This window comes from Pholis gunnellus (assembly GCF_910591455.1).
Source record: "Pholis gunnellus genome assembly, chromosome: 8".
Taxonomy (NCBI): domain Eukaryota; kingdom Metazoa; phylum Chordata; class Actinopteri; order Perciformes; family Pholidae; genus Pholis; species Pholis gunnellus.
In genome coordinates, this window is record NC_136534.1 from 1,082,007 (window position 1) to 1,095,797 (window position 13,791).

General features: G+C 40.5%; 1 protein-coding gene across 1 annotated transcript in view; it reads right to left on the reverse strand.

Moving 5' to 3' along the window:
* Positions 1 to 13,791, reverse strand: part of grik2 (glutamate receptor, ionotropic, kainate 2) — a gene marked incomplete at both ends in the record, with an annotated part of 286,105 nt that overhangs the window by 68,297 nt on the left and 204,017 nt on the right. The window lies entirely within an intron of this gene.

Genomic DNA, 13,791 nt, shown 5'->3' on the forward strand with positions numbered 1-13,791 from the left:
TGCCAGAGGCAGTGCTCAACACTGGATATCTTCTGTCTCACGCATAATGTTGCACGGTGTATCGATACTAAAAAGGTACCGCACGTTAAAAACAATACGATTTTGCATATTTTTTGTATCGATACTTCATTAAAATAGCGCGCGATCAGAGCGCACTCACTGTTCCGCTCCCAGTCATGCTGCAAGGGGGCGGGGCTGCCCAGCGCTCACACACGCAACAGTCAGCGCTCACTCACAGTGAGTGATCGCAGGGGAGACATGGCATCAAGTGCAGGAGCTTTTGCCGACCGTCCTCGGCTTGTTGGAAAAAAAGATGCCAGAAGTGAAATCTGGAAGTACTTTGGCTCCATTTCAGACAGTGAAGCAAAGCCCACTGACGTACAGAGACCCGTCTGCAAAACTTGTTTCAAAGCCCCACAGACCAAGGGAGGCAACACGTCAAACATGACAAAGCACCTTTCAGACAGACACCCCCAACTGTTCAAAGAGTTCAAAGAACGACAGGTAGTTTTCATTAATATCCTGCTGTAGGCTAATACTAATATTAATGCCATTTGTTAAGTGTTCAAAAATCTGGGCAGGAACAAGCTGGTAAAAAAGGGAACCATAGATGTTTTATTTAATACTATTATAGATAAATATACCAGTATCATATTTGTGGTATTGTATCGAATTCTGGTATCTTATCGTAAGTATTGGGTATCATGATATTTATGGCAGGTATCGTATCGAAGTCATAATTTTGGTATCGTGACAACCCTACTCACGAATGCACAGGTTGAGTCTTTATATCAACAAAGTCACCTGTGACCTCGGTGTCATCCTGAGATCAGTCCTTTTTTATCTTCTTGCTACGCTACGCTCAGAGGTCTCTGTGGCCGATCAACCCGGTCACGGCTGTTTTCTGTCCTGGCCCCACAATGGTGGAATGAACTCCCCACTGACGTCAGGACAGCAGAGTCGCTGCCCATCTTTCATCAGGCTGAAAACTCACCTCTTCAAGAAGTGCTACCCTGAGCCTTCCACTTAGCACTTATTGTATTGTATTAGTACTTATTAGCATTTATTGTATCCGTATTAGTTTGTTGCACTTATTGTATTCGTATTAGTTTGTTTCTGTACTTTTTCTCTGGTTTATGCTCTTAGATGCTTGTTTAACAAAGGAGATGCACTTATGACTTCTGGTGACTAGTAGTTCTCTTGAATACTGTTGAATACACTTATTGTAAGTCGCTTTGGATAAAAGCGTCTGCTAAATGACTGTAATGTAATGTAATGCAGGCTAACTACCAATGGCAGCATAAGCTTAAACAAAATGTGTCTACAATCAAGACATATTGGAGCTTGTCGCTGTAGCCTGCAGCCAAGCTGTCCCTCTTAGGAGGGAACGGCGTGTTTCACCAGTCTGATGAGGGCCACCTAAATATCGTGAAGACAGCAATCGGTGAGATCGATTGACATTGTTTTCTATCACCGTTGTTCGTTTTCCACGGTTGACAGAGCGCTTCCGCTCTAGCTTATTGAGTGACGCACTGATGAGAGTGCAGAGTATACGCTGTCGGGCCGCCCTTCACAGTGAGTAGAGTGTCCTCGCTCAGGCTAACTTGGTGAGATGCTAGTTAGACTAAATCTACATTGATATTGTGTCCATTAATGCTTTTACGCATTACGGCTGTCACAGTTGGCAGTGTCCTCGCTCAGGCTAACCTGGTGGGACGCTAATTAGGCTAAGTTAATACTGGGATTGTGTCAGTGGCAGGCCGTGCATTTTATACCTGGGCCTTCAGTGCTGTCCTGCAGCTAAAACACCACCTAATAACCTCATGATAGCGCCAGAGCTAGGGTTATTTGTTTCTAGGGTGTAACAATAAACGTATTCGTATGAAACCGTTTGGTACGAGGCTAACGAACCGAACAATACGTTTGAATAATACTAGTGCATTTGGAAAATGCAGAAGCTTAAATTGTGGGAAATATAATGTTTTCGGTGGACTGCACTCACGTAGCAGAGGGCTGTGACCTCTCAACCCGGAACAAAAACAAAAAACAGCTGAGGCACCGCACTTCTGGGAGGCTACGCTAAACTAGCTTAACAAACAATAACTGCTTCGTAATTAACGGACAATGCATACAGTCGAAATCTATATAATTAACACAATGACAACAACAAACTCACAAGAACCAGTCACATATATTCATATGACAACAAAGCAACAAATCAATCCAGCAGACCTGCAGCAACACAATCAGGGCCATTCATTACATTACAGTCATTTAGCTTTGGACGCTTTTATCCAAAGTGACTTACAATAAGTGTATTCAACATAGGTATTCAAGAGAACTACTAGTCACCAGAAGTCATAAGTGCATCTCCTTTGTTAAACAAGTATCTAAGAGCATAAACCAGAGCAAACGTACAGTGCAGAAACAAACAAATACAATAAGTGCAATGAACTAACACGAATACAATAAGTGCAACAAACTAATACGAATACAATAAGTGAAAGGCTCAGGGTAGTACTTCTTGAAGAGGTGGGTTTTCAGCCTGCGCCAAAAGATGGGCAGCGACTCTGCTGTCCTGACGTCAGTGGGGAGTTCATTCCACCATTGTGGGGCCAGGACAGAAAACAGCCGTGACCGGGTCGATCGGCCGCAGGGACCCCTGAGCGACGGGGCAACCAATCGCCCTGATGCAGCAGAGCGAAGTGGTCGATATTAGATTCAGATATTAGATGTAAAAAAACAAACTCAGTTGACTTACCAAATGCTGTTCACTTAAAGACAAACTCCATCCTCCTTTCTTTGTTGACAAAGAGTTTAATCCCACTGTTAAATCCCAACTCACAAATCAATTTCTCCTCCTTCAGCCATTGAGTGTTAAAAAAACAAAGCTAGGTAAAAAAAATTATAATCTACACCAAGCAAAATGCAAAAGAATTCATAATTTCTTCCATATCTTTCAATTTGAACTCTTACTACTCCAACTAAGCCTCTGCTGTAAGTTTCATTTCACAATAGTCACGTGCTCGCCCACTGACCAATCACAGCTCACGCTGCACCTCACTGCAGAGCTGCACCTGAAAACTGAGTTGCACGTAATGCTGGCGTACTTGTAGGCCAGCTAGAAGGCTCTGGCACGTCAAAGAATACGCCCAACATGTCAAACTAAAGATCTGATTGGTTGAACACTATGACAACCAACAATATCGTCCCCATTCACTTAAACTGCAAAGGGATTCACTTGTGAGTCTGCAGGCCTTGGGCCTCTCTTCTTACCTAGAGACACAGAGGTGAAATCTGATTGGATAAAAGCTCTACTTAAAACAAGCTGCACTGGAAGCAGAGCAACTGAGGAAGACAGTAGCTGTGCAATGAGAAAATAAGATAATGGGAAAATGTTTATAAATTATAATACATGTTGTGTATTCAAGAAAATAGCTATAACTTTATGATTCTGTTTAGGCCAGCAGAGAAGGCCTTGCTGGCCCTGACGGCCCACCACTGGATTGTGTCAATTGATTTTGTAACATTACAGCTATCACCGTTAGCTGAGTGTCCTCGCTCAGGCTAACTGGTGGGACACCACTAGTTACAGCGACTGTCCTAGTGAAGAGAGTGCCCTCACTCCCCTCTCACCGTAAGGACTGTTTTTTGGTCTGTTTCCACAGTGGCAGAGTGCTCTCGCTCAGGCTAACTGGTGGGACACCAATATCCGCAGCGACTGTCCTAGTGAGGAGAGTGTCTTCACTCCCCTCTAACTGACTGTCCCCTGCCTATTCTCTCAACATTCAGCAGAGCGCTCCCGCTCAGACTAACTTAGCAGCCTGCATCAACTAGTGGGGCAGGGTCCCTCCAGAATTGCGGCTATGTTTAACTACCTGCTGTAGGACCTGTATGGCTCCTCTTCAGCCTGAAGACGGCCATGACCTCTGCCGCTCTTGCCTTGGCCTCGAGCATCTGAGAGAGGGCCTCTCGGAGAACCCATGCAGGATTTTTTCTCCCAGCAGCAGATCAGCTACTGGACAGCTCATGCTTCGGACCCTTGGGTGGTGTCCACCCTAACCCAGGGGTATAAGCTTAAATTCTGACGCCGGCCCCCCAGCCTTCAGCTGGGTCAAAGTGACCAACATCACCAATCCGGCAAAATCCCTAAAGGAGAAGGATGCCTATTCCCATGTTCCCATTGTGCATCACCACAGGCAGTTTCTTTGTTTCGCTTTTTAAGGCCGTCACTTTCTTACAGGATACCTCAGCAGCTGCAGGACTGCAAGGATACTGATGTAATGTTGATGAAAGAGCAGAAAGCCTGTCCACATACAGATCAATACCAGTGCAGCTGCACTGTCAAGACATACAGTACAAACACCAAAACACACCAGAATTTGTTTGTACAGTCGTTGAAGGTGAGCATAAATGAAATGTACATAACCTCTGCTGGCATTTAAAATAGGCATACATACTGGACCCAGTCAGCTACCATTGACGCCAACACAAACGGGTCGGCGGTGTGTTGTGCAGATGATGATGTGTCTAATATGTGTATATTACAGGCTTATTTCCCTGCACATTCATTGCAACATCTAACAATCAAAGGTAGGTGTGTTTTCCTTCCTTCCCATCGCCATGGTAACTGCCACAGTGGTGATGAGCATGCTGTGTTTTTAAATCCACACAGGTAGGTTTCCAGCCACTTTCCATACTGTGTGCAGAAGGACTACTACCAATATTAGAGTCTAGGAGGAGGAAGAGGAGAATCATCTTTTCAAATGTGTTTTGGTCTTTTCATTTTCCGATATGCTTACTTCAGTGCTATTTATCACTTGTTCTTTGAGTTCTGCTTTGAAAAGAGTGAAACCTCCAAGCTCAAATTCCTGAAATTCCCTCTGCTGCAACATACCAGATGTGATGTGTTTTTTGTTACGTTGTAGCTAAAGTACAAAATCAATTAGCCTTCAGGGAGGATATCAATGTCACTGTTTTCTATAGCAGAATAAAGTGTGTGATTGGTCAGCTTGGGCTATTTGTGTTTCCTCCTGCTGGTTTCTAGTGCCGGTGGAGATCGTTGAGGGTGAAGACAACATGGCGCACCTTGAAGAAAGGCTCTGTAATCTGTTGTTCAGTAACACACATCTCACAAAGACATCTACACTGCAAACCCTCTGCTCACCACGACCCCGCTCTCTGTCACAGCGAATGAAAGGACGTAAACACAGTCAGCGCACAGCGGTACTCTCCTATTCAGTGGTGAAACAAAGCCAAATAGAGGTTGCCTGGGTGTAACTCCTTTTCTATAAATGTGGCCCACCATCACCCTATGTCACCATGTATAAATAAATCTAAGTTACTTTTGGAAACATACAATAAATAAGCACAATACTGTTGTAGATATCTACGGCTGGACCAGGTTTACAGCTAACTTCTGTTCTGACTCTGCTGAACACTTAAGTTTAGGCTCTCTGCATACAATCATTGGAACAACTGCAATTTTTCTCCTGTCAAGACAGCGACACTACATTCGGTGTTACAAAGTGCTGGAATTTTACGCTACACCAGTGTTCAACTTTGTGCATTGAAAGGTCACCGACAAATAAAGTCAACCACTGACATGACCTATCCATTAAAGATACCACTGACGGCTAACAAGGAGGAAAATAGTTTCATTAACCCGCACCCTTCCTGACTGTTGGGTTATTATAAAATATAGCTCAGACACAGTGTACCTGCTGCCTGTGGGTTTATGTAAACCACCATTACACTTTATCTCTGTAATGTGCTCTACACCCGACCTTGCAGTGTACATATACATGTGCATACCTGGTATGTAGAGAGGCTTAGACGTGGATGGACATCTCTGCTTTCTTCTTCTCTCTCCCTTAGAGGCCCGTTTGAACATGGTGACATTAAATTCCCCCGCAGCCTCTTTAAATGATAATTTATTCCCCTCTTTACAATTTGACCAATCTCTGCCAGTCTCTATTTGCTGCCATGTTAACTAGTGGAACAACTGTTATCTAGCATGTGGAGGACAAAGAAGCTATTGTGAGCCCATTAGCAGCTTATGACCTCTGACCTTCTGTCAGCTGTGAAAGACTGTAATTATCATAAACCGTCGCCAGGCACATTAACAAAAAGCACCTCTCACAGCCACAGTCAGCAATACCTCGGAGTCTTTCCGGACACTATAACAGCGCTCATCTTCCACCTGTGGAACTGGAAAGGGCACATGGAGGGTTTTTTATTTTTTCACTTCTTTTTTGGACAAGTAGCCATGTTATGGTCTTGGGATTTTGAAAAGTCTATTGCATATCCAATGCAAAAAGAAAATCAATTTCCTTTTTTTCTTTAAGTTACCTCCCATTTTGTGATAGTCTCATCAGGGTTGGACAGACTATCTCACTGTGTTTCAGTGGGTAATGAGTCCCTTGGTGTTTAGTCTGTGAGCCTCCAGAGCTGAGCCCCACAGCTTTTACTTGTGATTTAGCAGACATGTTGGTCTGATGGCAGAAGAGTAGATAACTAACAATTTAGTGAATGCTAATCTGATTATTAGTCAGTTTCAAAGCATCTTCTGCTCCAATCACTGAGATTCTGCAATAACTCATGCATCTTGTTCCTGGCTTTATTAAGACCAACATTAGACCAACAGAGAACCAGCAATGTCTGTCCTTAATGAATTACTGCCTCAAAAGAGACGCTGTTAAAAAGACATTTTAATGGAATGGTTTGATTCAGGCAGCGTGGTTCTCCTGCTGCTGTACACATGCTTTAATCCCAATTAATCGTATCAATATGGGCCCAGTGACGTACATAATCTTACACATGAGCACATTTCTCAATAAGATTACATAGAGTACAGACAACACAGTGACTAATACAGTGAGCTAAATAATATCAATTCATTTATAGAAAGGTGAACACTGTTGACTGTTACAGTGCCTCCAATCGACTTTAGGTGAATATATTGTTTTGCAACTTCCACTGTAACAACTGTAAAATGTACATTACACCACTATACTCTGTGCAGCACGCACATAACCATGTTCTGTAATTATATCACATTTTACCCCATTTATAAGTGGCCCAAGTTTCCTCTGGTTCTACAAAGATACACCTGCTCCCTAAAAGTCCCCCCAGCTGCACAGCTGACACTTTCAAACTGCACATTTGCCTGTGTTGATATTCATAAAGACGCTAACAATTTACGTCATGGATAGTGTAATAGCTAAGGTGTTAAGGAAAAGAAGGATAACAAAATACAAAAAGCAGGATATCTTTAGTTTTTTTTCTGCATTAAATCTCTTTTGTAAAATAGTCTGAGTCACATAACTTGAGATTTGTGACTTATGAAATCAGAGAAGTGCTTTGGTGAAGACTGAAGCTTCAGTTTGATATTGCTATGGATCCTTTTGACTTGTTTTAAACTAGACAATCTCAAATGTATAAGTAATTGAAACAATTTTTCAATGTGTATACTAATGCACGAAGTTACATTTTAAATAGTTTATAATATATTTATATTGGGTTATTTAAAAAAAGAAGCTTAAAATAGAAGATTACTTATTGGCTTGTAATAAATGTATATTACATATTTCAGGTGAAGTGAATATTTCAAGACCTACTTCAAAGCAAATTCACAGGTTTATCCTCCTAAATGACTTACTTGCAGAAGTCAATTTTCAATAAGATTTAGGGGAACCAAACTATGGAGTGGCTTTTCCCACTTGACAAACAAATGTTCCAAAAGATGCTTACGTTTTGTAATTGCTTTCTTTATGTCTTACTGTCCGTGCTTCAGGTTTTATATTCTGTCTAGAGTTGTTTCACTCACAGGGACTAGTAGCATTACTATTGCTTAGGAGTTAACCAGGAGTATAAACCAACATCCCCTGAACAAACACAAGCACACACAGACACACACACACACACACATAAACATTTCAGCACGATCACATTGTCTTTCTTTTTTGTTCTTGATAATGTATTGTTATTGTTGTTGTTATATATCATATCTTGTAAAAATATGTTGTCAATAATATTACGCAGTCATATCTTATTAATATTCATCTTGTGTTCTCTATAATATTGTGACATTTTAATATTATATAGGTGGAGGCTTCAAACAAGCCCAGTGGGCTTTCTGCCTCTTCCTGTGATATCATTTATCTGTTATTTCTATGTATTTGTTTTAAATTGTGCATAAATAAACTAAACTAAACTAAACTGTAGTCTAAAGCATTTAAAATACTGAACACCCTTATATAGTGAAACATGTTGCTGTATTTATACAAATACGGTATAACGCACCCTGAACACACACACACACACACACACACACACACACACACACACACACACTCCCTCCTGTCTCCTGCAGATTAAGGCCGGTGCATCTTTAATTAAAAAGATAGAGTGAAGGAGAAGCCGAGTATCTCTGTGAAGCTAACCTAATTAAAGCTACACCACATCCTCTCCTTACACACACAATCAAGCCCATTCCTCTCCAACAAATGAAAAACAATAGATTGTGTGCCCCAGCAAAACAAATGATACTGCATTATTTGAGTCAGTGTTAAACATTTATTTTAGTAACATTGATTCCCTTTCATGAAGTGTGGCTGTAGTGGAGAACAAAGCCAATCATCCAGCTGCTCTCAGCCATCGCTGTGATGGAAGACTACTGCTGCCCAACATACTGAAGATATTGTGAAATACATTATATTGTGAATATATATATGTTTATTCTCATTTACATTCAAAATGAATTACTACTAATGTACTGCATATTAATTAATATCAAAATAATATGCAGTAACTTTGCCTTTTGTGTTTGTACGGAAGCCTATTGCTGCCACTATTACAATTATTATATTAAATAAAAACATTTTCTTGCTATAACAAGAAAATAATTATTAACAAGATCCTTTTGATATTAGAATTAGAAGGTCACCCAGAGCGCAGAGCTCTATGAATGTGTATAACTGTGAGTGGATTGTACTAACCATGTCAATCCAAGACAACTCACCAAACTGGAAGCATAATGTACTTAGTGGAGGTAATAATGTATTCATCAATTCATTGGACAAACTGATACAGCTCTTAATCTATAAAAAGTTGTCTTTATATCTCTTGACTGTTGCAGTATTTGCTTTAATCGTTTACTTCTTCTTGTATGTTTACTGTTATGCACCAAAAAACACACAAGGCCAATTCCTTGTATGTGAAAACCTAATTGGCAATAAACCTGATTCTTGTTTTAATGTCCTGCTCTTGTTGTAACATGATAGGTTGGTATGTTTTTGTAGGAAGAAACTTACATATGATGTTATAGTGAGAAAGAGAAGTCACGGTAGCCTTCATTAGCTTGTTGGTTGAGTTTCATGTTATGCTTGGGAAGAGACACAATAAAAGTACCATTAAAGTTATCATTTGAAATGTAAAAATCTAAACAAATGCATGAGATGTATGCTGATATTTTTGACAGATGTAAAAGATAAAGTAAGACTTTGTACTGTATGTATACAGTATGTATGGTTCTACATCAAATGCTTAACGTGGATTATGATAACCACCTCAATGTGTTACTGGTTTATCAAGTCAAATGTATGCTGTTATTAAAAATGAAATTGTTGAGATAGCTATTTATTTATTTATGGATGATATCATCCTAACAGAATGTGTCCTTATAGACTAGCCCTGAAAAATCCACACTGTCGGTTGATATACTGCACTGAAAAGTAAACCTGAACAGCTTTCATTCAACACGGACACATTCATTATAAATCAAATTGTTTAGTTCAACAACCATGACAACAGACACATTTTCTTAACTTTGGTTGGGTTCGGGGACAATATTTCAATGGACGTTGGCAAAAAGAACTACTGTCTGTTCTAAGGTATTTCAGTTCAAATAGTTGTTTTACAGTCTGATTATGTCACATTAGAAAAGTGAGCTGCATCACGCAGCTGATAACCAACTGGATACGTAACACTAACAATATATGTTTGATGGATTAATGATCCTTTACAACACGTATTTGTCAGTTTGATCTAGTGATTAATGCAACTGGTCCTTAATCATCTGTCCACATCTGTCTCCTTCCTGAATGCGATACATCCTGGAAGCTCTGTGGGCTCACATCTCGTCCAAGAACAGTTGCCCTCAATACTGACAGCCAAATGGAAAAGAGACCTGATCTGAGACCAGAGGTTGTTTCATTTTTCAGCCAAACATTTTAATCAGCAGTTTTACTGTCGCTCACTCTCTTTTTTCTTTTCTTACTTTCAGATGCTTTTAGTCTGGATGTGCTGAAGAGAGAAGACAGATCTGTGCTACTTCAGACATCCTGATAGTTGATTGATAGATTGCACAGTGGAAGTACATAAATAACAAATTGTTTCAATTAAGTATGTACAGTATAGCATACTAAACCCCGGCTGATGAAGACAAACCCATCCTCCCTTCCCATTCTACCACTAATGTGCTCAGTCCTTTCACATTTAACTCACATCTGGAACCCAGGAGGTTAGATGTCGAGTTTGGAGGACTTATTTGACAGCAATAACAGAAGCTATTTTTGAGGTTAAATAGAATAAAGAAAATATTATATGATGTACTTTAAACATCTGGCACAACAGATATTTCATTGTTAAAAGTGATGCCTACGATGAGGCGGCATCAAATGTACAGTGTAGTATTGTGCAACACTAACCCTGAGTTTGTCCATTATTTGGCCCTTTAGAGCAGTCTGCAGGTAGCTCTACTGTCCCCCTGGAGGGATGGTTTGGCTCTGTGGAAGTGGAAGCAGGCCTGCTCCTTGCTCTCTCGAAGACATTACACAGTATATTATCTCCAGCTTCAGCCATTAGCCTAAAGGTACTTCATTTCCACCGCAACATTACGGGAGTGATTTCCAAAGTAGATAAACTGTTGATAGGCCAAGATCTCAACAGTAATTACATCATGTTTTATGGTACATAATCCCTGAGAAAATGATGAGAAGCTGGATGAAAGTGTGCATCAATCAAATGTAACAAACCCAATTATTGTCAGCCCTCCCTGCTTTTCCTCGCTGCTCACAGCCATCACACATCTCCCCATGACTCAGTCCTGATATGGCAATTACCACCGTGAAGAGTCTCTGCTAATAACTGCAATCCAATCACTTCACAGCACGCGTGGAAGGAAAGAAGGCCCGCGATAAATAATGACAACCCGCAATTTACTTGATATTGTTATTTTTACTCTTGCCTCCTCAATAACGGGATCATAAATGGCTTTAACGGCCTGCTTCAACGAGCTTCTTCCTCCACTGTCATGATTCTCACATGGCACACTGTTTGTAGGAGTACAGCCATGCATAAGTTCACACACACACACACACACACACACACACACACACACACGCACGCACGCACACACGCACGCACGCACGCACGCACGCACGCACGCACGCACGCACGCACGCACGCACGCACGCACGCACGCACGCACACACACACACACACACACACACACACACACACACACACACACACAGAGGACGTATGGTGAGTTAATTATTCAGTGACAGAAAAACAACAGATCCAGGTCCTCCATTTGGCAATAAGTTTGTGGTAATTTCATTTTGTTGTTAATACTGTGTGCACGCTGTAAACTTCGTGTTTTGTGAAGCAATAGGGCTCCTGAAAGAATAGCACACAAACATTAACTGTATGGAGCTGGAACTGGGAAATGATTAACTTAGCATAGAGACTGGAGGCTGGGGGAAACAGCTAGCCTGACCCTGTATCAACAATACATCTACTAACTCAATAATGAACACAGGGTTTCATGTTTTAAAGGAGCCTGTTGTTGGGGGCTCTTGACTGCTGTAACTATTTCTTGTGAACAACAGCTGTGTGGAGACTTTCTGTCACTGTGAAGCTGCAAGATGCTGCACAGAAGTGCTGGATCGATGATAAAATGCTCGTATCAACAGTGGCTTACAGGTTATTTTTTCTCTGGCACCTCCTGCTCGGTTAATCCAGCCACAATAGGAGTAGGATGTCTTATATGGTACAGATTGTAAAGCCCTCTGAGACTTTAAGATTTGTGATATTTGGCTCTATGAATAAAAGTGGCTTACCTTGAATCCATAAAAATATGCAATCTGTAAAATGTGTTTTGAGTATTTCAGAAAATCCCCTAAAAATGAAAATAGATTTATTCATTTCGCCAAGTTTATCTCCATCATTATGGTGTAAATGATCTTCTTTGAACGCTCTAAAAACACTGTTAATTCGACCCTGTGTTTCTATTGTTTTGTCAAACTACTAATTAAGAAGGTCAATAATGAACTCGGATGCTTAAATTCTGAGCCAAAAACAACAAGATGGTGCTGTGGATGAAACTAAAACAGCTACTGAGCTCACACGTCAACAGACCCATCTCCATGACAACTGAACAGAGTGATTTGGTTGAAAGATTGGTCAGTAGACCTTGAGTTGCATTTTAATGTTTCAAAATCGTCTAAACTACCAGCTTGGTAATAATGGACAAGAATAATTCAGGTCATTTATTTACATTTTAAATGTTTACATTTTTGGCTAAACCAAAGTTAAAAGACATGTTGTCTAAGACAATAACACAATTCAACTTATAAACACAGCACGTGTGATACGTGTGTAATCATAGAATGTACACTTTGATTAAAATCATGAAATATTACAAGAACATGACTTCCAATGCAACATTCTTATGATGCTCCATATCACTAGAAAAAAATATTGCAATAAAGAGACAGAATGGACAGATGTTTCTGCTTCTTCTCAAGGTTAAATCTGAATTTCTTGGATTTTGGCACCACTGGCAACAGAGACAATAACACGATATGCCTGATAAATTAGTCGGTAGAAGGCAGGGCCGTAAACCATGAAATCTTATTGGACAATCAATCAGTCAATTTGCCCTGCCTCAGCCTGCTCCACCAAATTGGAGTCCTCCATAGTGGTGAAGTCAACTGGCAATTTGGAAATGCAGTGCTTTGGGGTACTCTACTTCAATTGAGTCGGAGAGCAGCATCCCCAGAAAGTGCTCCAAACAGAAGGGCAGCCCAGGCAAAGCACTGAAGGATTTTTCAAGAGGAAGAGCTTAAAAATAATGACATCTTTGAAAGGAGTGTGTTATGGCTGAGAGCTGTTCTAGCCTTCTATAATTGGCGCTACATAAAGCACCATTACAATTTGATTTGGCTATAAACAGACATTTAAAGCTGCAATATTTAATTTTCACATTGTCGGAAAAAAATGGCAGTGAGAGGTAACGGTTTGAATTTTGCAGACTTCATTACTCAGAAATCCTGTTAGATAACACTAGTGGACTGCACAGAGCAGGTTTATGTTCACCAAATGCTTCTTTACCATGCCTGAGTCAACACCATGGAACAAGCACAAGAAACAAAGTGCTTGATCATTAATTATCAAGGGCCGAAAACAAATTGATAAAATTGTGTGAAAAATGGGAAGGGGTGTGTCAGTTGTAAGAATACCTCAAACAGTTATGACACCAGTTGTCATCAAACATGTTCGAAATAATTTAGTTCTGTCACAGCTTGCATACTGTTTTGTGATTTGGTCCAGTGCTTGAACGTAAAATATGAAAAAATAAAGTGGCACGTTGTGCTTTCCAGTGCTCCTACAGAACTTATGCAACAGACATACAGCGGACTGAGTCGGCTAACTTCTGGGCAGAGATCCACCTATGATTTGTTTAATCTAGTTAGAAATGTACTGATTACACAATTCCCAAAGATA